Source organism: Marmota marmota, unplaced genomic scaffold (genome assembly GCF_001458135.2).
Source record: "Marmota marmota marmota unplaced genomic scaffold, marMar, whole genome shotgun sequence".
Classification (NCBI taxonomy): Eukaryota; Metazoa; Chordata; class Mammalia; order Rodentia; family Sciuridae; genus Marmota; species Marmota marmota.
Window position 1 is genome coordinate 36359941 of NW_026000057.1, and position 23321 is coordinate 36383261.

The 23321-nt window shown below is 34.1% G+C and overlaps 1 long non-coding RNA gene across 1 annotated transcript; it reads left to right on the forward strand.

The window, feature by feature from the left end:
- The first annotated feature begins 1903 nt into the window (after positions 1 to 1903).
- On the forward strand, positions 1904 to 14551 carry LOC125619827. The gene is made up of 3 exons (XR_007351429.1): positions 1904 to 2035; positions 14217 to 14223; positions 14517 to 14551. It is a non-coding gene; the product is annotated as an uncharacterized LOC125619827 (long non-coding RNA).
- The last annotated feature ends 8770 nt before the right edge of the window (positions 14552 to 23321 follow it).

Genomic DNA, 23321 nt, shown 5'->3' on the forward strand with positions numbered 1-23321 from the left:
TTATAAGGTGAATAATAAAAGAATGTGAATCGTCCCCAATTAAACAGAATCTACTACTACCTTGTTTATTTTGGAGACTTAGAAAACTCTCTGAAGCTTAAATATTCTTTAAAATGAATCATGTAGGACTTTTCTGATGACATTTCCATGGCTTTATATGAATATATATGTGTAAATGATAGATAAGAATCCAGGACCTTTTCTTAAATTTAGACCTATTTTAATGACCCAAATAACGAAGGATCTTTAGAAACATTGCTTGGTATATATCCTTGGCCAGGACAATTGAGTGTTATTTTTAAATTTAATAGTTGTTAAAGTAGTATTTGGAGGATATTTTCTATGTCTGAAAACTTTTAGAGAATCTGATGATACACACATCATCTTGATAGAAAAATGTCCATAGATTATTTAATTTTTTTTTCATTTATAGATGTAAACAATGCCTTTATTTTGTTTATTTTTGTGTGGTGCTGAGGATCGAACCCAGTGCCTCATGCATGATTGGCAAGTGCTCTACCACTGAGCCACAACCCCAGCCCCCATAGATTCTTATCAAAACATTTTTGGACAATTGAATGGACTATATGCCTATGTGTCACAATAGAGGATTCACATCTTTTTACTGTGTGGACAGGAGGATGACCTTTTCATTACCTTCTTACTTATGTAAACTAGGGCATAGAACAATGGGGGTAGGAAGGAATGAAAATAGCTTATATTTCATGATTACTAGGACAGAGATTCTTTTCATTTTTAGTTTAAATTAATAGCTATTTACACTTGATGTTTTTGAGCTTATGTTAAGGTGAAACAAAAAAATATATTTCATAGATTTTCTAAAGCTTAGGGTTTAAAAATTTTTTTTTTAATTACAATGAACACACAGAGGACACTTTTGGAAACTGAAGAATTTTCTGACATTACAAGTAAGGGGCTACTCCAAAACTTTTTTGGAAAGACTGGTTCTATCACAATAAATCTATGGAACCTATATGTAACATACTGTTAGACATCCAAGCATGGGAAATGGTTTGCAAAATTGCCAAGCAAGCCATGGAATTTATGAGAGAAACTATGCCATTCCATTGTAGGATCTCACATAAAAGTTTTTTTTTGAATGTACCTTTTAATTTTCTAATCAGTTTCTAGTTTGATGTTGTTAAAAATAGAGGTAAACCATAGTGTGTATAATTTTGCAATCGGATTTAAGCAAATGAATTCTTAGACGTAAAATTACTGAGTCCAAGTCCATCTTTATCCTAAGGTCTTTTATGCATGTTTCCAAAGAACCATCTGGAAATATACTAGTAGAGATTTTTCTAGCCATTTATGAGCATATTATTTCTTTCACATTTACTTCTACAAAATGGCCTGATTCATTGTGTGCAAATGATATCAGTGTGATTATATTTGTATTTCTTAATAGAAAATCAGATTGAATTGATCATATTTTATGCATGATTTTTTAGAATATATTCTTTGGTGAATCACCTTTTTACCAATTTTCTATTTTACTATAGACTTGTTCATTTTTTTTTCAGTAAAACAATACATTTATTTCATCATTCATCCAAGGATACAAACACAAAACTCTTCTTAATTTAAGGAAAATAAGAAAACCATTAGGCAATTCATAGTTAACTACTGCAAATAGAATGTTCACCTACAGTAAAATTAGCCCATTTAGTCAGTCATTTTGGTCATCATTCAATCTTTCTTTCCACTTGGAGGCGTGGGCCCACCAGCTGGTTTTGCCATGATGATCTGATCCACAGTAAGTACAGTAACTGCAGCATTAATAGCCAATTTTATAACTCAATATTTTCCCAGATATGTATCTAAACTGCTGAGGAATTGATGACTTTTAGTAAGGAAGAAGAAATCTCATGGATGTACAAGTCAAGGCTATTGCTAATACTGGTGCAAATGTCATAATAACAGGTAGAAAAGTGGCAGACATGACTTTTCATTATGCAAACAAATACAATATCATGTTGATGAGGCTGAACTCAAAATGGGATCTCAGAAGATTGTGAAAAACAGTTGATGCTATAGCTCTTCCTAGATTGACTCCTCATGTCCTTGAAGAAATAGCACATTGTGACAATGTTTACCTCTCAGAAATTGGAGACACACAGGTGTTTGTTTTTAAGCATGAAAAAGAAGATGATGCCATTTCTAACATAGTTCTTCACAGATCTACAGATAATCGGATGGATGATACAGAAAGGGCAGTAGATAATGGTGTCAGTAATTTCAAAGTTCTCACAACAAATAAACGACTTCTTCATTTTTTAGGAATATTTTACATACTGATAAAAAAGTGATGAAAATAAAAAATATTTTAAAAATATTTTACCAGTTTACTGCCTTTATTTGTGTGTGTGTGTGTGTGTGTGTTTTACTGGAGATTAACTGGAGGGTGTTCTACCACTAAGTTTTATCCCCAGTCCCTACCCCCCTGTTTTTAAAATTTTTTAACTTCAAGACAAGGGTTTCACTAAGTTGCAGAGGCTGCCCTAAAATTTATGATCCTCCTGCCTTAGGCTGCCCAATCACTAGGATTACAGGCATGTGCCACTGCACCTGGATCATTACTTTTTAAAAATATTTTTATGTGTATATATATATATTTAAGCTGGAAAAATATAAACATTTAGTTGTTAAAATTTTTGCCTTTTGCTAAGAGAGAAGAAGCAGGGGTGGTGATAGGCAACTGGAGAGAAACTGAGTATATCTTAATCATATCTGATCAAATAGATGTCTTTAAGCCCATTATACTAAAGGGTTATTGCAGTTATATTTAAACTAAAACCTCAGGGTAAGGTAAAATTTTGTGAAAATGATCTGCTTTGAGAATAATCTAAAGGATATCCATATTCATGTTTCTGTGGATCAAAATCTTGCCCTTCTAACCTGGACAATTCTTTGCAAATTTGTATACAAACTTGCAAAAGTAGTTTCCAAAGCTGCCTCCCACCATTTTCAGTTTCAGACATGCATAGCTATTAGGATATTCCTTCCTGAAGACTCTTTGCCAACTTTGTTCCTGAGCCAATTCTGAGTAGTAAAACTTGGGGTCACCTTGTTACAATGATGGATTGAATCGGTGTTAGCAGAAAGTCAGGACTGGGGTGCAGAATCCCAATACTTATCTGGCATCCTCATTATTTCCCAAGTCCAACTCTCACTGCTTGTAGGTTTTTCAAAGACTTAATCTTGGGTATATGTTCTGAATTTGCTTTCCATTACATAATTGGGTTGCTTTGTTATCCTTGAGAATCTTGGCCCTTTTGCTTATCTCGCTCTCTTAGGATCCTGTCCTTGATTTCCAGCCTGTTGATTGCGTCATTTCCCAGTTCCTGACAATTATACTTGTCTACTTATTTTATTAACTATTGCCTATTTCACTTTGATACTGCCAGTTACTGGTGATGAATTCTGCTCCCTCAAATGTTGAAGTATAACATTAGAGAAACACACCAAGGCAAATATATAAAGCTAGGTTTATTGAAAAAGGGGTAACATAGACTTCTTCTGAGAGGAAGGAGGGGGCCATAGCAGGTATTCTGGTATCCCAAGAAGCATCATGTTCTGACTTTTGTATATGTCCTAGGCTTCCTTTGTTCTTCTGCTCTCTTCCCCTTATCACTTTCCTTCCTGTATATGTGTCTAGGCTCAGGAGATGCTCAGGTGGGTGGCCAAAAGATGAGAAGCAGATGGATAGGGAAAGGGCCGGATGGAGCAGCCCTGGACACATTAATTAACAACTTTTACAACTTCCTGGGGAGGGACAATTCCTAGGACAGGTTACCTTAGCAATAGGTTGTAGCAGGGACAGGTTCTTGATAAAGGTAGAGGAAGGGCTCTGAAGGAATTCACATTTCAACCCCTCCATTTTCTGGATCTGACCCTTGCCTGTCTGCTTAATTCTGGCTTCAACCTATGTTATCGTTTCTGTTCAGTTCATGGGATTCTTGATATCTTATTTTGGATGTTACAAATGTCAATATTTTAGTTTCAGAACTGATGGGTCCATAAGACACTCTGACTGGCATGCCCACCTGGATTGCCAAAGTCCAGCTATAGCTAAGGTCATGAGCTCTTTTACTGTGGAGTTTGATTAGTATAAGCTGTGGCCTCTCCACCTTCCCATTCTTACTAACTCAGAATAAGCCAGCTTTCTTCATTGAGCACATATATGCTGTTAACATTTTCCCAGTGGGTGGTGATTAGTTTTCAGTTTGTTATTTATGTTGCCTTTGAAATTCTTTAAGGTTTATTCCCATATTCTAATGAGCTCCTATAAGGATGGCCTTAGGCCTTAGCCTAAGCAATTCCACTTTAAAAACCTGCAGCCTCTTCAGGCACAATCCTACAGAGGCCTCCATACATCATCAGGCATAGCCTGGCAGACAAGTCACAAACAAGCAACTTGGTTTAAAACAAGTCACTTGCTTCACCCCTGATAACAGTCAGAGTGTAAAACCAGGGTAGAAGCCACCAAACCATATGTCTTTGCTCTGAAGTGTAAAATATCACTAAGAAACCTGGTAACAACTGATGTGGACCCAAAGGGTGAGCAGAAGCTCCAAAATTTAGTATAGATAATAGAACAAAAGGACAGACATTCAGTCAGCCAACACTGATGCACACAAGCCTGAGAGCTTGATGAGGACCTGGACTGACATACCAATTCTTCTGCCTGATCCTCTGAATCATCCTCACGGCTCTCAAACTCTAAGCAGCCTCTTAATCTTGGTAAGAACTGCGACTCCTCCTTACAACTGTCTCCTTGACCAGCCACCAACTCTACTCCAGAAGAGGCCTCTACCAGTTGCTCACCTGATCGCTGTGGTCTGAGTGACTGTGCATGTGCTGGACTCAAAACCTAAGACTTAAGATTTTAGACCGGGCATTTAAGCTTAATATGCTAAGGGAATGTCTGTAATAAGTCTGTCATAACTAATTGTGTTTGCAATGCTTAGAGTTAACTTAGAACTTTTTGCTTTGAATTGATATAACGCTATTGCAGTGTGCCCCATTAAGAATTGTCATTTCTCGATTAAGAACCTATTGAGTGAAATTGTATTGAGTGATTTTGGGTGAATAAAACATTGGAAAGGGTATAAGCATGTGGACATTCTTTATTTCTCCCCTCAACTGCATAAGTTGCAACTTTGCCTATTGAGACAGCTCCTGATTATATAACCCTGAGTAGATAAAGTCAGGAGAAGGCAGAATTTAAAAAAAAATAGTTGAAATAACAGGGAGTAAGACAGATGAGGTTCACTGTGAATTCTAGCTAAAATGTCCCTCCCATAATGATACTTGGAATAGAAGAAGATTTCCTAATAAGGTTTTTTTATTTTTCTGGAAGGATAAAATAAGAACATCAATTCAGTCAAACAGTTTTCAAAGATAAAAGGACAAAATAGAAGACTAGGATAAAAATGTAGATTAAGAGAGAAAAATATTGGGCTAAGAAAAAAGTATTATTATATAACTAAGAAGCAACTTAGAAATAGTTAACAGCTAAAATAATTATATAGAAGAAAAGCTCACAATAATCACATAAATGTAGATTAAAGATTAATCTTAAAGCAACAAGAGGAAAATTTATTAAAAAAGAAAAGACTGTTCAACATTAGAAAAACTCTGTACCAGTGTTAGATAATCTAATAAAAGGTGATAGAAAAAGTGTTCAATATAATTGAAGATAATTTCCTTAAAGAGAAATTTGCAGTTGATAAGTGCTGTCATGTTCTAGTGAAAAATTATTGACATATTTTAGTTGTTACTGAACTCCAAGGGTAACAGTGAATAACTCATTAGACTGACTCTGTGTGTGTGTGTGTGTGTGTGTGTGTGTGTGGTGTGTTACACACATATCATTTAAAGTCTGGGTTTTTATTTCTCCACAATAGTCAATATCAAACATAATAAAGCAATATCTATTCTGGATTCTGGCAAAGAAAGTATGACTAAATAATATTATACACAGTCAAGTTATCATGCAAGTGTAAAAGCAGCTGGCAGATATTCCTAAACAGGAAAAGCTCAAGGAGTGGAGCACTTAGAAACTTTCTTGAAAAAAGAAAGAGTGATGAAATCCATGCAACCTGGGTTGCATGGGAGAAGTTGTGGTTTGATTCGTGCAAAGCTGAATGCCAGAAGTCAGTGGAGCAATGGTTATAAAAGTTATGATGGAAGAATGTGAACCAGACCCAAGAATTTTATACCGAGCCAAGTTGTCTTCTGAGGATAAAGGCAGGAGGCAAACATCTCAGGCAGGCACCAGGAATATAACACATTGAAGCCCTTCTTGAAAAAATGTGCTCCATGATAAAATGCAGACAGCTAGCGGATGGATTGAAGCAATGGACTCACACTTAAAGTGATTTAAAACAGAAGACTAAATAGCAGTTACTACAAAGACACAAAACAAAATAAAGTGACAAAAATGGTGAAAGACTAGAGTTTATTTAAACATAGAGTACATGGTTTTGTTATGAAATGGGGGAATTATTGTTTAACATCAGAGGATAAATACTAGAAACCTTGAATATATAAATTAATTAATATATATCCTTAAAAAAGAATTGGTAAAGGAAGATGAGGAAAATAGAATGTTTATCTTTCAAAATATGAAGACAGTTGGTAATTTCTCAAAGCAAAATTTAAAAATAAAATGAGGGGAAACCAAATGACTTCAATCACTTAATAGATTTTGTAATGTTGTTTCTTAATACCAGAAGCCTCTTTCAAGAATTAATGTCTACTGCTGAGAGAACAGCAGTTCAGTAGTCTGTTTATATTCCCTTTGGTTCTTAGTTCTATTACATTCAAATGTAGTTAAATTATATGTTTTTATTTAAGAATAGAATATAGAATATTATTGGAAAATATTTTGGTGGCCAGTGTACTTTTTGTATGTATATGGAGTTTTACAGGTATGCATGTGTGCATGATCTCAAAATAATATTAAATTATTATTTTTTTCCTTGTGTATCTATTTTTTTATTTTATTTTTTATTGATTTTGTTTTTTTAAATACATGACAGTGGAATGTATTACAATTCTTATTACACATATACCGCACAATTTTTCATGTCTTTGTATAAAGTATGTCTTTATACATGCACTTGTTTTTTTTGCTTTTACAATTCTTATTATACATATATACCATAATTTTTCATATCTCTGTTTGTATGTACAGTAGGTTGACACCCAATTTGTGTCTTCCATGTACTTTGGATAATGATGTCCATCACATACCACCATCCTTGTTAATCCCCTGCCTCCTCCCTTTTCCTCCCTCCCCTCTTCCATATCTAGAATTCATCTAATCCTTCCCCCTCCTACCCTACTATGAATCAGCCTCCTTATATCAGAGAGAACATTCGGCATTTGTTTTTTTTGGGGGGGGGGATTGGCTTAATTAACTTAGTATTATCTTCTCCAGTGCCATTCATTTACCTGCAAATGCCATGATTTTATTCTCTTTTATTGCTGAGTAAAATTCCATTGTGTATATATGCCATTTTTTTTTATCCATTCATCCACTGAAGGGCATCTATGTTGGCTCCACAGTTTAGCTATTGTGAATTGGGCTGCTATTAACATTGATGTGGCTGTGTCCCTGTAGTATGCTGTTTTTAAGTTCTTTGGGTATAGACCGAGGAGAGGCATAGCTGGGTCAAATGGTGGTCCCATTCCCAGATTTCCAAGGAATCTCCATACTGCTTTCCATATTGGCTGCACCAATTTGCAATCCTACCAGCAATGTATGAATGTACCTCTTTCCCCACATCCTGGCCAACACTTATTTTTGTTTGTCTTCATAATAGCTGCCATTCTGACTGGAGTGAGATGATATATTAGAGTAGTTTTGATTTGCATTTCTATGATTGCTAGAGATAATGAGCATTTTTTTTTTCATGAATTTGTTGATTGATTGAATATCCTCTTCTGAAAAGTGTCTGTTCAGGTCCTTGGCCCATTTGTTGATTGGTTTATTTGTTTTATCGGAGCTTAGCTTTTTGAGTTCTTTATATGCCCTAGAGATTAGTGCTCTGATGTGTGAGGGGTAAAGATTTGCTCCCAGGATGTAGGCTTTCTGTTCACCTCACAGCTTGTTTCTTTTGCTGAGAAAAAATGTTTTAGTTTGATTCCATCCCATTTATTGATTCTTGGTTTTAATTCTTGCACTATAAGAATCTTATTAAGGAAATTGGGGCCTAATCCCACATGATGAAGATTAGGACCTACTTTTTTTTCTATTAGACACAGAGTCTCTGGTTTAATTCCTAGGTCCTTGATTCATTTTGAGTTGAGTTTTGTGCATGGTGAGAGATAGGGGTTTCATTTCATTTTGTTGCATATGGATTTCCAGTTTTCCCAGCAACATTTGTTGAAAAGGCTATCTTTTCACCAGTGCATGTTTTTGTTACCTTTGTGTAATATAAGATAATTTTAATTTTGTGGGGTTAGTCTCTCTGTCCTCTATTCTGTATCATTGGTCTAGCAGCCTATTTTGGTGCCAATACCATGCTGTTTTTGTTACTATTGCTATGTAGTATAATTTAAGGTCTAGTATACTGATGCCACCTGCTTTAATCTTCCTGCTAAGGATTGCTTTAGCTATTCTGGGTGTATTATTTTAGCATATGAATTTCATGATTGCTTTTTCTATTTCTATGAGGAGTGCCATTGGGATTTTGATCAGAATTGCATTAAATCTGTATAGTGCTTTTGGTAGTATGGTCATGTTGATAATATTAATTCTGCCTATCCAAGAACAAGGTAGATCTTTCTGTTTTCTAAGATCTTCTTTGATTTCTCTCTTTAGGGTTCTGTAGTTTTCATAGTATACATCTTTCACCTCTTTTATTAAGTTGATTCCCAAGTATCTTATTTTTTTTTTGAGGTTATTGTGAATGGGGTAGTTTTCCTCATTTCCTTCTCAGAGGCTTTGTTACTGATATACAGAAATACCTTTGATTTATGGGTGTTGATTTTATATCCTGCAACTTTGGTTAATTCATTTACTAATTCTAGAAATTTTATGGTGCAGTTTTTTTGGGTCTTCTAGGTGTAGAATCATATCATCAGCAAATAGTGTTAATTTAAGTTATTCTTTTTCTATACATATCTGTTTGATTTCTCTCATCTGTCTAATTGCTCTGGCCAGTGTTTCAAGAACTATGTTCAATAGAAGTGGTGAAAGAGGGCATCCCTGTCTTGTTCCAGTTTTTAGAAGGAATGCCTTCAATTTTTTTCCATTTAGAATGACGTTGGCCTGAGGCTTAGCATAGATAGCCTTTACAATGTTGAAATAAGTTCCTGTTATTCCTAGTTTTTCTAGTGCTTTGAACATAAAGAGGTGCTGTATTTTGTCAAATGCTTTTTCTACATCTATCGAGAGAGATGATCATATGATTCTTATCTTTAAGTCTATTGATGTGATGAATCACATTTATTGATTTCCATATGTTAAACCAACCTTGCATCCCTGGGATGAATCCAAGTTGACCATGGTGTACAATCTTTTTGATATGTTTTTGTATTTGATTTGCCAGAATTTTATTGAAAATTTTTGCATCTATGTTCATGAGAGATATTGGTCTGAACTTTTCTTTCTTTGATGTGTCTTTGCCTGGTTTTGGGATCAGGGTGATATTGGCCTCATAGAATGAGTTTAAAATTACTGCTTCTTTTTCTATTTTCTAAAATAAATTGAAGAGTATTGGTATTAGTTCCTCTTTAAAGGCCTTGTAGAACTTGGCTGTGTATCCATCTGGTCCTGGGCTTTTCTTGATTGGTAAGCTTTTGATGGCTTCTTCTATTTTCTCACTTGATATTGATCTGTTTAAATTGTGTATATCTTCCTGACTCAAATATTAAATTATTTTTATAGTTTATATGTGGGGGATTTGGTGTGATGGATGAAGTTCTTCTTTGAACTATTATGTACTATGTGACTTTCTGTCATTACTAATACTATTAAATAACAATAAAATTTATACCCAAATTTTATGAAGTAGTAGACAAAGGTTCAAGAGTTTTCTAAGTACTCTACAAATAACCCTGTCAATTATCAAAATAGTTGTTATCATCTCTATCTTAAAGATGAGAAAATTGAGGAACAGATAAGTAATTTGCTAAGAATTCCACAGCTAGTTAGTGGTGGAGCCAGAAAATTTATAATATTTCCCAAAATAACTGAATAATTATATTGTAAAAAGGAATAGATGGAATACATAAAGATTTAGGAGCCTTAAAGCACTTGAAGGCATTGAATATAGAATTAGAACTTTCAGTGTAACTCTGAAAATACACACACACACACACACACACACACACACCTTTTTTACCTCTGGAAAATAGTATTTTTTTAAAAACCTAAATTATCTAGGCCAAAACAAATATATACATTTTTTCATGAGTCACTCTTGTTCTTTTCTTTCTTTTCTCCAAATGTAGCTATTACCAACTTCCTTCTTCTACGGATAAAAAGGTGTTTGAGGCAGTATAATGATCTTTATAACACTTCAAGAAAAAGCTAGCAGTAATGTACTTCAGAGTACATTTTCTTATGGTCCTTTGCAATTAAATAATGCCAGAGGGCACTGAGATCCCAACAATATATTACCCAAGGGCAGCATCAAGAATTTCTGCGGATGTTTTTGAGCTAAAATTCCTAATTTCCACATAAACCTCTTTTGAAAGTTCAACATGTGTCTAGAACCCTGTGTTACCAGGTATACAGTGCAGGAATCTATTGCCCAGGGCCTGTAACTCTGCACTGGACATGGCTGGACGATCGATGTCTGTTTTTGATGCTTAAAAATCATCTACAGGACACTTAAATAAAATCTGATGAAGAAAAGGGGATGATGATCATGGACATACTAGTGACCACTTTTTTTTGTGCTGCTTCAGATTTTTCTGGTTAACTTGTCCCTGGAGCTCTTGACCCTTTGCTCAACTCCAGCTATTGCTGGAGGAGACCCACTCTCCTAGTTACAAGATACAAAGTAGAGCCCCCCATGTACAGATATGGATCAACAGAAGATAGTTGAAGCAGGCACATAAAATGCCTCTCCATTTCCCCTCCTGTGTCCATTCTGGAACATGAGGTTTCTCTGTCTATTAATGTTGCAAGTAATAGAGGGAAGATTTGCATTATGAAGCAAGGACCTTTGAATAATGCATAACCCATTTGCTTTCCATTCTTTCTTGTATTTCTCTTGCTACTCTGATGTTTCCCAGTCAATCATCCGTAATCAAGCTTTCTCTGAGACTCTTTTTTTAATTTATTTATTATTTTTTATTGTTGGTTGTTCAAAACATTACATAGTTCTTGATATATCATATTTCACACTTTGATTCAAGTGGGTTATGAACTCCCATTTTTACCCCATATACAAATTGCAGAATCACATCAGTTACACATCCATTGATTTACATATTGCCATACTAGTGTCTGTTGTATTCTGCTGCCTTTCCTATCCTCTACTATCCCCCCTCCCCTCCCCTCCCCTCCCCTCTTCTCTCTCTACCCCCTCTACTGTCATTCATTTCCCCCCCTTGTATTATTTTCCCCTTTCCCCTCACTTCCTCTTGTATGAAATTTTGTATAACCCTGAGGGTCTCCTTCCATTTCCATGCAATTTCCCTTCTCTCTCCCTTTCCCTCCCACCTCTCATCCCAGTTTAATGTTAATCTTCTTCTCATGCTCTTTGTCCCTACTCTGTTCTTAGTTACTCTCAGTATATTAAAGAAGACATTTTTATCTTATAGGAAACCTGGGGCAAGCAGATGCCCTAAAGTAAGGCTTTAGACCTGAATAAGGCATAAGACTTATGTTTTTCTTGTTTTCTCAGCATGCCATTTGTGTTCAACAATAGAGAGGGGAAAGGAAGATTAAAGTGGTGTTTAGTGAGTACCAACTTTAGATTGGCCACTCCATGGACTTATATCCATATTTTGTACACTTAAAGCAATCTTACAGTCTGTAAACACTTATTTGCATTTTGCAGATAAGGAAACTGTTATCTAGAGTTTTATGTAGGACTGGAGGTGTAGTTCAGTGGTAGAGTGCCTCCCTAGCATGCTGGAGGCCCGGAGTTAAATTTCCAGTACCACAAAACCAACAAAAAAATTAATTAATTATTATTAATTAATTAATTGTTAATTCATTTATTTTTTATTTGTTCTAATCAGTTAAAGCCAGATTTATTTGCCTACAAAAGCACATTTTTTTTAAAACAGTCAATCTGTTTAAATCTGTATTAGGAAATAATGTTCCAGAGAGGATTTTAAGTGTTGTATAAACATACATAATAAGTGACAGAACAATGTCTTTTAAAATCAACATTTATGTAGAACTTAGAAGATAAACATGGCTATCTTCCGAATGCCACTCTGTTTGAACTTAATGCTACTTTCTGCCTTTTTAAGATTAAAAATTAATCTTTGCTAAGAGTTATAGTGTTAAACTAATGCTACCTTTAGTTACTACAACTGAAGTACATAGTCTGTGTATTTAAGGCCCAATGTGAGCTTTAGCTTTCACAGTCTTGTCATTTGCTGTAAAGATATCTCTTCCAAGATGACTTGGAAAAAATAATACTAGAGACTTATTTATCATTTATTGTTAGTGTTGTTTTGGTATTATCTCCACAGAAGAAAATTCTAGTATTGTCTTCTGGCGAGGAGTCACTTTATTTATCCTTTTACCCTTTTGAAATCAATGAGAATCAAGGGGTTAATTAAAGTAATGCACATTTCCCCATAATATTTCCTGGAATATATTGTTTTACTTATGAACTTAACATTCAAAAAAGTTAACTATGCCTGGAAGAATTTGTTCCAAATATTTTTTTGTGGAAGGTGCAAAGTCATAAATTAGCAGTAAGCATGCTCTAGAGAAATGCAATAAGCATGCAGGGGATTTCCATGTTATATTATCTGAACTTCTGTGGCCAACTCTTGCAAAATAAGTCTTGGTGAAAAAGATTAACAGATGTATTTGAATGAATCCTTCATTTGGAATAGTATGGGATTAGTATCAGTGCTTTCATTTAGAATGTTCTGTGTGACATTTTCTTTCTCTCTTTGGGAAGCGAAATAACATTGAGTTCACACTCACAATGATTCATTATCCTATTAGAAGGTTATGGAAGTTAGAAGCTGTGAAATGTTGAAGAAGTTTAGAAAAGGGTAACTAAAATTGTGAATCTGGTTTTAGTAGATTGTGAACATATTCTTCAGAAAAAGGAGATTTAGGGAGAAATCCAATTTAAGACATTTTAGCCACTCAGTTACATTGCTGAACTTCAGCATTTAATGAACATTTATGATGTCTCACAATCCTCGTTAAATTTTACTTTAATATCAGTTCCAATTTTAAAAATGGAAAGTCAAAAAGATAACTTTCATGTGTACCCTGAGACCTATGCTTTCTCTCTAATTTTCAAGTATGCAGAAGAAAAAGATAAGAAGAATAATCCATATAAATGTGGAATATATAAAACAAAAACATGTCTTTCTAGCCCTTTATCTTATTTTGGTTATGCCTTCTAATTCCTGCAGCTATTCTTGTCTCTTTAACTGCTCCCCAGTGACACTGGTGTCAGATCGCCTTCTATACTAGATATTCCTGGACAAAATCCATTAACGGTTCACTTGTTTCCTGCCCAAACTCTGTTCATAACCCCTCATTTGACTCTACAAACACCTCTACAAAATAAGCCATGTAATTACTTTAAAAGAGCTGTCTGCCTTTATCTTATAAGAAAATTTGTTAAAGTGAGCCTTGTAGGATATTATTATTTGAGGCTTTTTCAAATGTACTTGGAGTTCTCTGTATTTAATTTCATTTTTACCTATCAACATTTTTCCCATGCAGTCAAAAATATTCATCTCAGTTAAAACATGGAACAGAAAAATGCAGGAAAAAAATCTATATAGATCCTTACCTTAAAGTTTTATATTACTAAAGTTTAAGTGCTAAATAACTCAAGAAATGGAAGAGCTATGATGCTTTTTATCTAACTAAAAGTTCTTCCCTGGATAAAACAGGAAAGTTCAGGAAATAAATCATTTCATTTGGATGGATTCCATGAACAGAAATCTGCTATATTCCTCGGGAAAGATAAAGTTATCAGAAACACTCAGACAGACTAGAGTTATCCCAGATCAGAAAGGTCCTGTGTGATCTATTTCCCCATAACACTCCAGGTAGAGCCTGGAAGAATGGAAATCCCATGAATAATGTCTGCACAGATTTTCCTGAGGCTCAGAGCTAATGGAAGCAGTAGAATATTCTCTTAAGGCAAGATTGGTTAATAGTGACCTAAATCAATCATTGACAGGGGAAAAAACACAGGGATAGTATTCTTTAACAGAAGAGATTCCAACATGAGTATTTGTTATCACTAACAATCAGCTCTATGACACTTCTAATCTATACAGTGATACTATGGTCTCAAATTTAAGTGTACTAGAGGGGAAGAGTGATAAAGATGGAGATCGGGTCTCCAGAATTTGGTGGAATGGAAATCAAAAGAAAAAATAAATGTAGTTCCATAAAAAAGTCAATTTTTTTTCATTTTTCTTACATAAGTATTTATGAAATGAAGTTTGTATCCATTTTCCCCCTTTTTTCTTCCTTAACATTCTACCCTTCAGTTCAGTGAAAGTGAATAGTGACTCAGTAAAAGTACCAGTGGTTTTCTTGTGAATGTTTAACAATCAGGTTTCCAGAAAAAGAAAAACTCATAATTTTAGTATTTGTTAATATTCATGGAGTTACTTGAAGTTATCAACTTAAGATATAGGTGTAAGTGTAGATGTGAATCTATATATAATAGATGGATGTAGGTGTGGGCAGTTGGGTATAAGGATTATGTTTGGGCAATAGATGCATGGATAGATAGATATAGAAATAGATACTTGAGTAGATGGATGAATGGGAAGATGGATGGATTGATGTATGGAAGGAGAGATGATCAGATATAGAAATTTAGGTGGTTGGATAGTTGAAATAAAAGTCCCTAGATGTTGTTCTTAAAGAACTAGTGACCTGGGTAATTTTAAGTGGCCACCATTGAACATGAAAATGGGAAGGATATGTATAAAATTATCACTCACAATTTGGGAACATCTATCATTAGTATTGCCCATATGTACATGACTTACAGGTCCAAATACAAAGTTCTGTTAGTTTCACTAATAGATATAGACTATTTCTAAGGAAGAGTCCAGTCCAAAGGGTTAGTTTTTATAGGACCCAAATTCTTGCATATAGGTTCATCTCAATCATACTTTGTTTTTATTTGGAGGATGACCATAAATTTAATTTTCCTTCATCATTGTTATTACAAGCCATATTCAATAATAGCATTATTAATAATAATAGGACCTGTATCATATACAAATTATTATTACCCTCTTGTTGCAGATAAAGAAAAGGATATTTAGAGAGTTTATAAAACTTTCCCATGGATCATATATTTCTGCATCTTTCTGGTAAATGATAGGAACAACGGTATTTACTCAATTTACTTTGGAGCACAGTTTCATAAAGTAAGTTCCTGCTAATCAATTACTGATACATGGTAATGGTGACCAATAAATATTTGTTGAGAAAATTACTTAACCTATTGCTTTATTTATTCTGGCTTTCCCCATTTCAATTATTTGAAACATTTATTATAGTTTATTTTCTTTTATTCTTTTACTTACTGGTTTTATCGATATTTCTAAATATTTACCATATGTACTGGCACTTGTTTAAAATAAAAACAGATTAAATATTTATGTTTTAAATTTCTATTATAAGGTAATTCTGTGGATTATTCATAGAAATGTAATTTTCAATTATTGTAATTTGGGGGATTATTAGAGGAGAACGTATAGCAGCTTGAAGTTTCTAAAATTGAATGGAGTGAACAGGCAAATGGAATCCTTGCAATTTGGTTATGCCTTTATACTTAGTGGCAAAATATGGCATTAAAATATACATTTCAACATTCTTAATTTCTCTGATTTCTGTAACATCACTGCATAGAAGATTTACTTTTGCCCCATGAAGTTAATGCTGTTGGAGTGAACAAGTGACACTAAAGAAGAAATGGTTAATTTCAAACTACTTGAGGATAGAATTATGTGTGGGTTAGGCGAAGACAATGGATTCCCATATCCAATCCATAGTGATCCATTCATGGTGGCATATGTGCCATAGCCAACCCATTGAGCCCACCACAAAGAGCTCAATGGACACTTACATTTTAGAATATCATCATGGAAGCCTGAAAAAGAGTCATGCTTCCATATCCACATTTGTGTCCCCAAAATTGTCACCGTGTCTCCTTTTCCTCACATGTTGATACAACACCAATTAACAAAATTCTCCATAATTCCTTTCTAGTTGATCTCCTAAAATAAAAGCATATCACAAATTTAAATGTAAATGAAATCAGAGTGTGAATAGTCTCAGTTTCTATTGTATTTCTAATTATTTTACAGATTGTTTTCTCGAACAAAACAGACTCTCTCTTTCTGTGCTCTTATACCTTTTTCCCTTTCCACATGTAACTGACGATTAGGGAAAGATGTTAAGTAAAGGATATATTGTTTCAGTGTTTGCCTGGAGCTTCCTGTAATCTTTGCCAGAAAGCTCAGTCCTCTTAACAAACCGTCTTCACTGTATTTCAGATATCCAGAAGAGAAGTTTTGGGTTTAGCACATGATTAACTACTGAATGATATTTGAAGAAAATTTTATATTTGTGCTGACATGTCTTGTTGTCTTGGTGAAAGCCACTGCTATCCTAATGACAAAAATGTTGGGGAAATAACTGTATAAGAGACTAATTCAAACAATAAGATAAATGGTTCTTTAATTATTTTCAAATGGGGAAAACCCCATCAGAATGTTTAATGGTTCAAATGAAAGTTATACGACACCATTAATAATTTATTTCATGGAATGGGTAATGCCAAGGTAACTGGATCATACAGCTTTAATCTTGTCACCTTTTCAGGGAGTCATGTCAACATAACATCATTCATGTCAGTTATACAACTTAACAAAATATGTGGGAAAATGCTTTTGTAAGTCATCCTGGCCATAATGTAACCAACTGTGTCTCTATTTTGTGGTAAATACTTATTTTACAAGTTGACTTGAAAGGTTGGTTATCCCCTCCATTTTGACTGGTATAAGAAGTACCTCAAGACATGGTCTCTAAGCCACTTTTAGGGAAAATAGGCAATAAACTCAATATGAAATTAAGCATGATTCATGAATCTAGTACTGAAGAAAGAAAGACCCAAAATAGAAATCACAGCCTCTGTTTTCTCTACTTCTCGGATAACAATACCTTGGATAGATGTATGTGTGATGCTTTATAATTTAAAAAGCAGTTTTACCTACACAATGCCAAATTACATATGCACAAGTATGATACAATGTTAACCATTCTCATTTCTCAGGCAGGGAAACAAACTCCCCAGGTCTGTTATTTCTCAAGTTCACAAAATTAGAAATTAGCAGAACTAGAGTGAAAAATCTGTGTTCTCTGATTCAAAGTTTAAGTTTTTTCCTACCTATTGAGTTCTTAATTGCCTATATGATTATATAGACTAGGAGCTTAGTGGGAATCTATCAATCATTTTTGTCTGTGCAGCAGATATATATGGATAGTTATCTGAATAATTACACACCAACATTGATATCAGTCATTAAGCAGTACACAAATAATTAAGGAAAAAAATAGTGTTCTTGCAATGATCACTGTAGCACTCTGGATATTTATTTTCAGTCAGTGTGGTAATAAGTGAAATATCATGAAAAATTAAGGATATCTGTGAGTGGAAAGATGTGGTTCATTTTTTTTCCTTTACCAAGGAATTTTGAAGTAAGAGTTATTTCACTAAAGATAAACAAGATAGACCAAATGAATAATTCAATCCAATATTAAATGAATCTTATCATTATCAGTCTAATCATAATTGGGACATATTTTCTTCTATTTCTTTTTCAATATCCCATTCTCCAATCAAAAGAGTTAGTGAAAATATTTTCCTTCCATAATGTTACTTTGCCAAATTAGAAAAAGATAAACACCTTTGATATAACTTGGCATTTGGGGCTGTCAAATTTTAATTATTTCAGGAAATGTTACATTAAAATTCATATTTATGCTCTCCTTTAAGTCCCATGTGTATATTAAGGAAAATATAAACCCTGATTTTTGTTTTTAATATATAGTTGTCAGAATATTTCTTTATGAGAACACTTGTTATATCAAAAGTTTTAAAAGCATTTATGATGCCTGTGTTAGTACTAAGATTTTATCTTTTTAGACCTGTCAGGTTCACATAAATTCAAAACATTGAAACATTAGTTTTAGTTTGATTCTGGAGTTGAATTTGCCATGTACTCTCATTTTGTTTATTCTTTTTTTTTTTTTTTTGGTACTGGGGATTGAACACAAGGGGACTTGACCACTAAGGCACATTCCCAGCCCTATTTTGTATTTTATTTAGAGACAGGGTCTCACTTAGTTGTTTAGTGCCTCACCATTGCTGAGGCTGGCTTCGAACTAGCAATCTTCTGTCTCTGCCTTCTGAGCCAATAGGATTACAACAGGCTTACACCCACGCACCTGGCTTTATTTTTAATGCTGATAGATATGATATTTCTTTCTAATCTGAATTCTGTTTTGAAAGATTACCAAAATAAGAGAGCTAAAAAAGTTTCAAGTATGCATATATTTAAAAATATAAATGATTTATTGAGGCACAAATGAAATAAAAGAAATTGCACATATTTAAAGTGTACAACCTTATGAGCTTGTGGGGAACATTTCAGATCAAAACTACAACAGTAATATTCCTTTATTATTCCATAATGTCTAGTTTCTTTAGTGAGGTGCTGCCTTTATTTTCCAAGGCTCGAGACTTATATTTTCTCAGTTAGCCTAGGTAGACACTTATTGATTTTATTGATCTTTCCAAAGGGGCAGATTTAGGTTTCTTTTTTGTTTTCATTGATTTTCTCTATTGACTTTCTGTTTATACTTCCATTGATTTCTGCTCTATTTTTAATTTTTTTCTTATACTTGTTTTGAAATTAACTGCTCTTTTTTTCTAGTTTCCTAAAGTGGGAACATAGATTTTTTTTTTTTATTTTAGGTATTCCTTCTTTTCTAACATTTGTATTCAATGCTATAAATTTTACTTCCAGCATGACTTTTGCTGTATCCCACACATTTTTTATACAATTCTATCTCAGGTATTTTGTCACTGATGGAAAGCTGTCTAACTGACAGTTTGAAAGCAGACATTGTATGATTTCTATTCTTTTCAATTTGTTAAGATGTGTTTCATAGCCCAGGATATAGTCTATCTTGTGTGAATATTTGATATTTGCTTGAGAAAAATATGAACCTGCCATTGTCAAATAGTCTATTATTATTAATTATAACCAATTGATTGATGGTGCTATTGATTTCAACCATGTTCTTAACAGATTTTTCTGCAGATTGGGTCTGTTCATTTCTGACAGAGAGGTATTGCAGTCTCCAACTATAATAGTGGATTCATTTATTTTTTTTTTCTGGAAGTTCACCTCTGTTGTCAGGTGCATACATGTTAAGGATGGCCACATCTTTCTGGAGAATTGATCCTTCTATTGTTATGTTACACTCTTCTTTATTATTGATAATATTCTCCAGATTCATATTAGGTGTTATATCTTTCTTTATCCCTTTTCTTTTAATCTCATTCTGTAACAAATTAATTATTTTTGACTTCCTAGGTTAGAGGATTTAAAAATATTTTATTTATTAACATGTGTTATGGTTTGGATGTGATGTGTCCCCTAGAAGCTGATGTGTGAGACAATGCAAGAATATTCAAAGGTGAAATGATTGATTCTGAGAGCCTTAACCCAATCAGTTCATTAATCCCCTGATGAGATTAACTGAATGGTAACTGCAGGTGGGTAAGATGTGGCTGGAAGAGGTGGGTCATTGGGGGGCATGCTTTTGGGGTACAAATTGGTGAACTGAGCTTAGTCTCTCTTTCTGCTTGCTGATCATTATGTGAGCTGCTTCCCTCCTCCAAACTCTTCCATATGATGTTCTGTCTCGACTTAAGCACCAGGAAATGGAGCCTGCTGTCTATGGACTGAGACCTCTGAAATCATGAGCCCTCAAAAAAAAACTTTTCCTTCTCTAAATTTTTTCTGATTGGGTCTTTCAGTCACAGCAAAGGAAAAGTTGACTAAAATGGCATGCATATATTATACATATAGTGATGCATTGTGATATTTCAGCACATGCATGCAGCACACGGTAATCAAATCCAGTTTCCCTTTTTTCCTGTCCCCTTCCCAATCTTTAATAATCAGTATTCTACACTCACACTGCTATTTTAACTTCAACCCATGAGAGATCATGTGGTACTTATCTTTCTGTGTCTGAAGACAACAGTATAACTCTGTCTATTGTTTTTGATCCCCTCTGACAATCTCTATCTTTTAATTGGTGTACTTAAATCATTGACATTCAAAGCAATAGTTAGAGTTGGATTATTTTTGACCATATGCTACTACTATTTTATGCCCTTGCTCTTATTTTTATCTTCTATACTTTTTTTTTGCCTTTTGAGGTCTTAATTGAGTATTGTATATGATTTTATTTTTTCTTCCCATTTGGCATATCATTTGTATTTTGTGATTTCCCTTGTTTTTAGTGGTTGCACTAGAGTATAATCAATGTAATTGTATAATTGTGTGCAATTAATTAAAATCTACTCTCAAATAACATTACACCATTTCACAGGTAGTACACATAACTTATAATAATAAACCAATTCCTCTCTCCTTTCTCATGTATCATTGATGTGAATCATTTCACTTATATATAAACATGCATGAACATTTATGCATAAACATATATACATAAATGCACATAATCAAATGTATTTTTCTATTTTTATTTTGAATAAAACGCTCTCTGTTAGAGCTACTAAAAATAAAAAATAAGTTTTTAAAACTTTGATTATGTATTTTACGTAAATCTGCTGGCAACAAATTTCCTCCATTTCTGTGATTATTTGACAAATAATTTTCCCTCATTTTTGAAGGATAACTTACACAATACCAAACTCATTTTTTTTCTCTTTAATTTCTCTACAGTTTAATAATTTCACTTCATTCAGTCTCTTCTTGCATGGTTTCTGAGGAGAAGTCAGATATAACTCTCACTTTTGCTCTTCTATATGTAAAGTGATTTTTCTTCTGGCTTCCTCCAAGATTTCCTCAGATTTCTTGATATTCTGAAGTTTACATATGATATGCTTTGGGGTTTTGTTTGTTTTTGTATTTACTTTGCTTGGTGTTCTCTGGGCTTCTGAGAACTGTTTTTTTTTAATTGACAGTTTATTGATTTCTTTGAAATCAATATTATTACTTCAAATATTTTTCTTGTTCTTCATGTCTTTCTTCTCATTCAAGAATTCCCATTATATATGGCATCTTTTGTAGTTGTTCCACAGTTATTGGATATTTGTCTTCTTTTTTCCACTAGTTCTTTTTCTCTTTGCTTTTTAGTCTAAGAATTTTATATTGACATGTCTTTGAGCCCAATATCATTTCTTCAGCCATGTACAGTCTATTAATGAGCCCATGGAAGGTATTATTAGTTTCTATTATAGTGATTTTAGTCTCCAGCTTTTACTGTTTGATTCTTTTTTAGCATTTTCTATTTATATTACACATCTGTTCTTGTGTATTGCATACTTTTTTAGAGCTCTTAAGGTATTAATTATTAGAGTTTATTTTTATCTTATTATTTTTAATTTTTATTTTTTCTTTTTTAGTTACACATGACAGTAGATTATATTTTGACATATTTATACAAAAATGGAGTACATTTTATTCTAACTAGGATCCCAGTCTTGTGGATGTACATGATATAGAGATTCACTGTGGAGTATTCAGATATGTTCAGTTCCTTTGCTATTTATTAGTTGGGTTATTTGTGTATTTGCTGTTCTTTATATGTCCTGGAGATTGATGCTCTATCTGAGGTGCAGGTGGCAAAGATTTTCTCCCATTCTATAGGCTCTTGCTTCACGTTCTTGATTGTTTCCTTTGTGTGAAGAAGCTTTTTAGTTTGATACTATACCATTTACTGATTTTTGATTGTACTTCTTACATTGTTAAGAGTCTTGTTGAGGAAGTCAGTTCCTAAGCTGACATGATGGAGAATTGTGTCTACATTTTCTTCTAGTAGGTGGAGGGTCTCTGGAATAATGCTAGGTCCTTGATCTACTTTGAGTTGTATTTTATGCAGAGTGAGAGATAGGGATTCAGTTCCATTCTGCTACACATGGATTTCCATTTTCCCCACCAGCATTTGTTGAAAAGGCTATCTTTTCTCCAATGTATGTTTATAGTGCTTTGTCTAGTATGAGTTAATGGTATTTATGTGGGTTTCTCTCTGAGTGTTCTTTTCTGTTCCATTGGTCTTCATGGCTGTTTTGGTGCCAATACCATGCTGTTTCTGTTAGTATAGCTCAGCAGTTGAAATTAGAGTTCTGGTATTGTGAGCCTACTGCTTCAGTTTTCTCACTGAGTTGCTTTGGCTATTCTGGGCTTCTTATTTTTCCAAATGAATTTCATAATTGCTTTTTTTATATCTATGAGGAATGTCATTATAATTTTAAAAGGAATTGCATTAAATCTGCATAATATTTTTGGTAGTATGGCCATTTTGACAAGATTAATTCTGTCTACCCAAGAATATAGGAGATCTTTCCATCTTTTAAGGTCTTCTTCAATGTCTTTCCTTAGCGTTCTGTAGTTTTCATTGTAGAGATCTTTCACCTCTTTTGTTAGATTGATTCAAAGCTATTTTATTTTGAGGCTATTTTGAATTGGATAGTTTCCCAATTTCTCTTTTAGTTGAACCATCACTGATGTGTTAAGAGCCACAGCCGAAGGGGCCCCAGCAAACTTCCAGGTGCCAGCAAACTTCTAGCTGCCGGCTGATGATTGGCTCACAGCAGCCCCAGCAACATCTAGCTGATTGGCTCCTCTGCGGTGATGCTCATTGGGCTGTTTCCCTGCCCTTTCAGACCACGGAGCTGCTCATTGGGAGACTTTTTTGGCTCTGCCCACGTGACCCAGCCAATCAGCCTCAAGAGCAGGAGGATTGTGGGAGGTGGAGAGAGGCTTGAGGTGGAGAGAGAGGCTTGTGGGAAGCCGGTGGTGGCAGTTGAGGCTCTGAGGGTTTT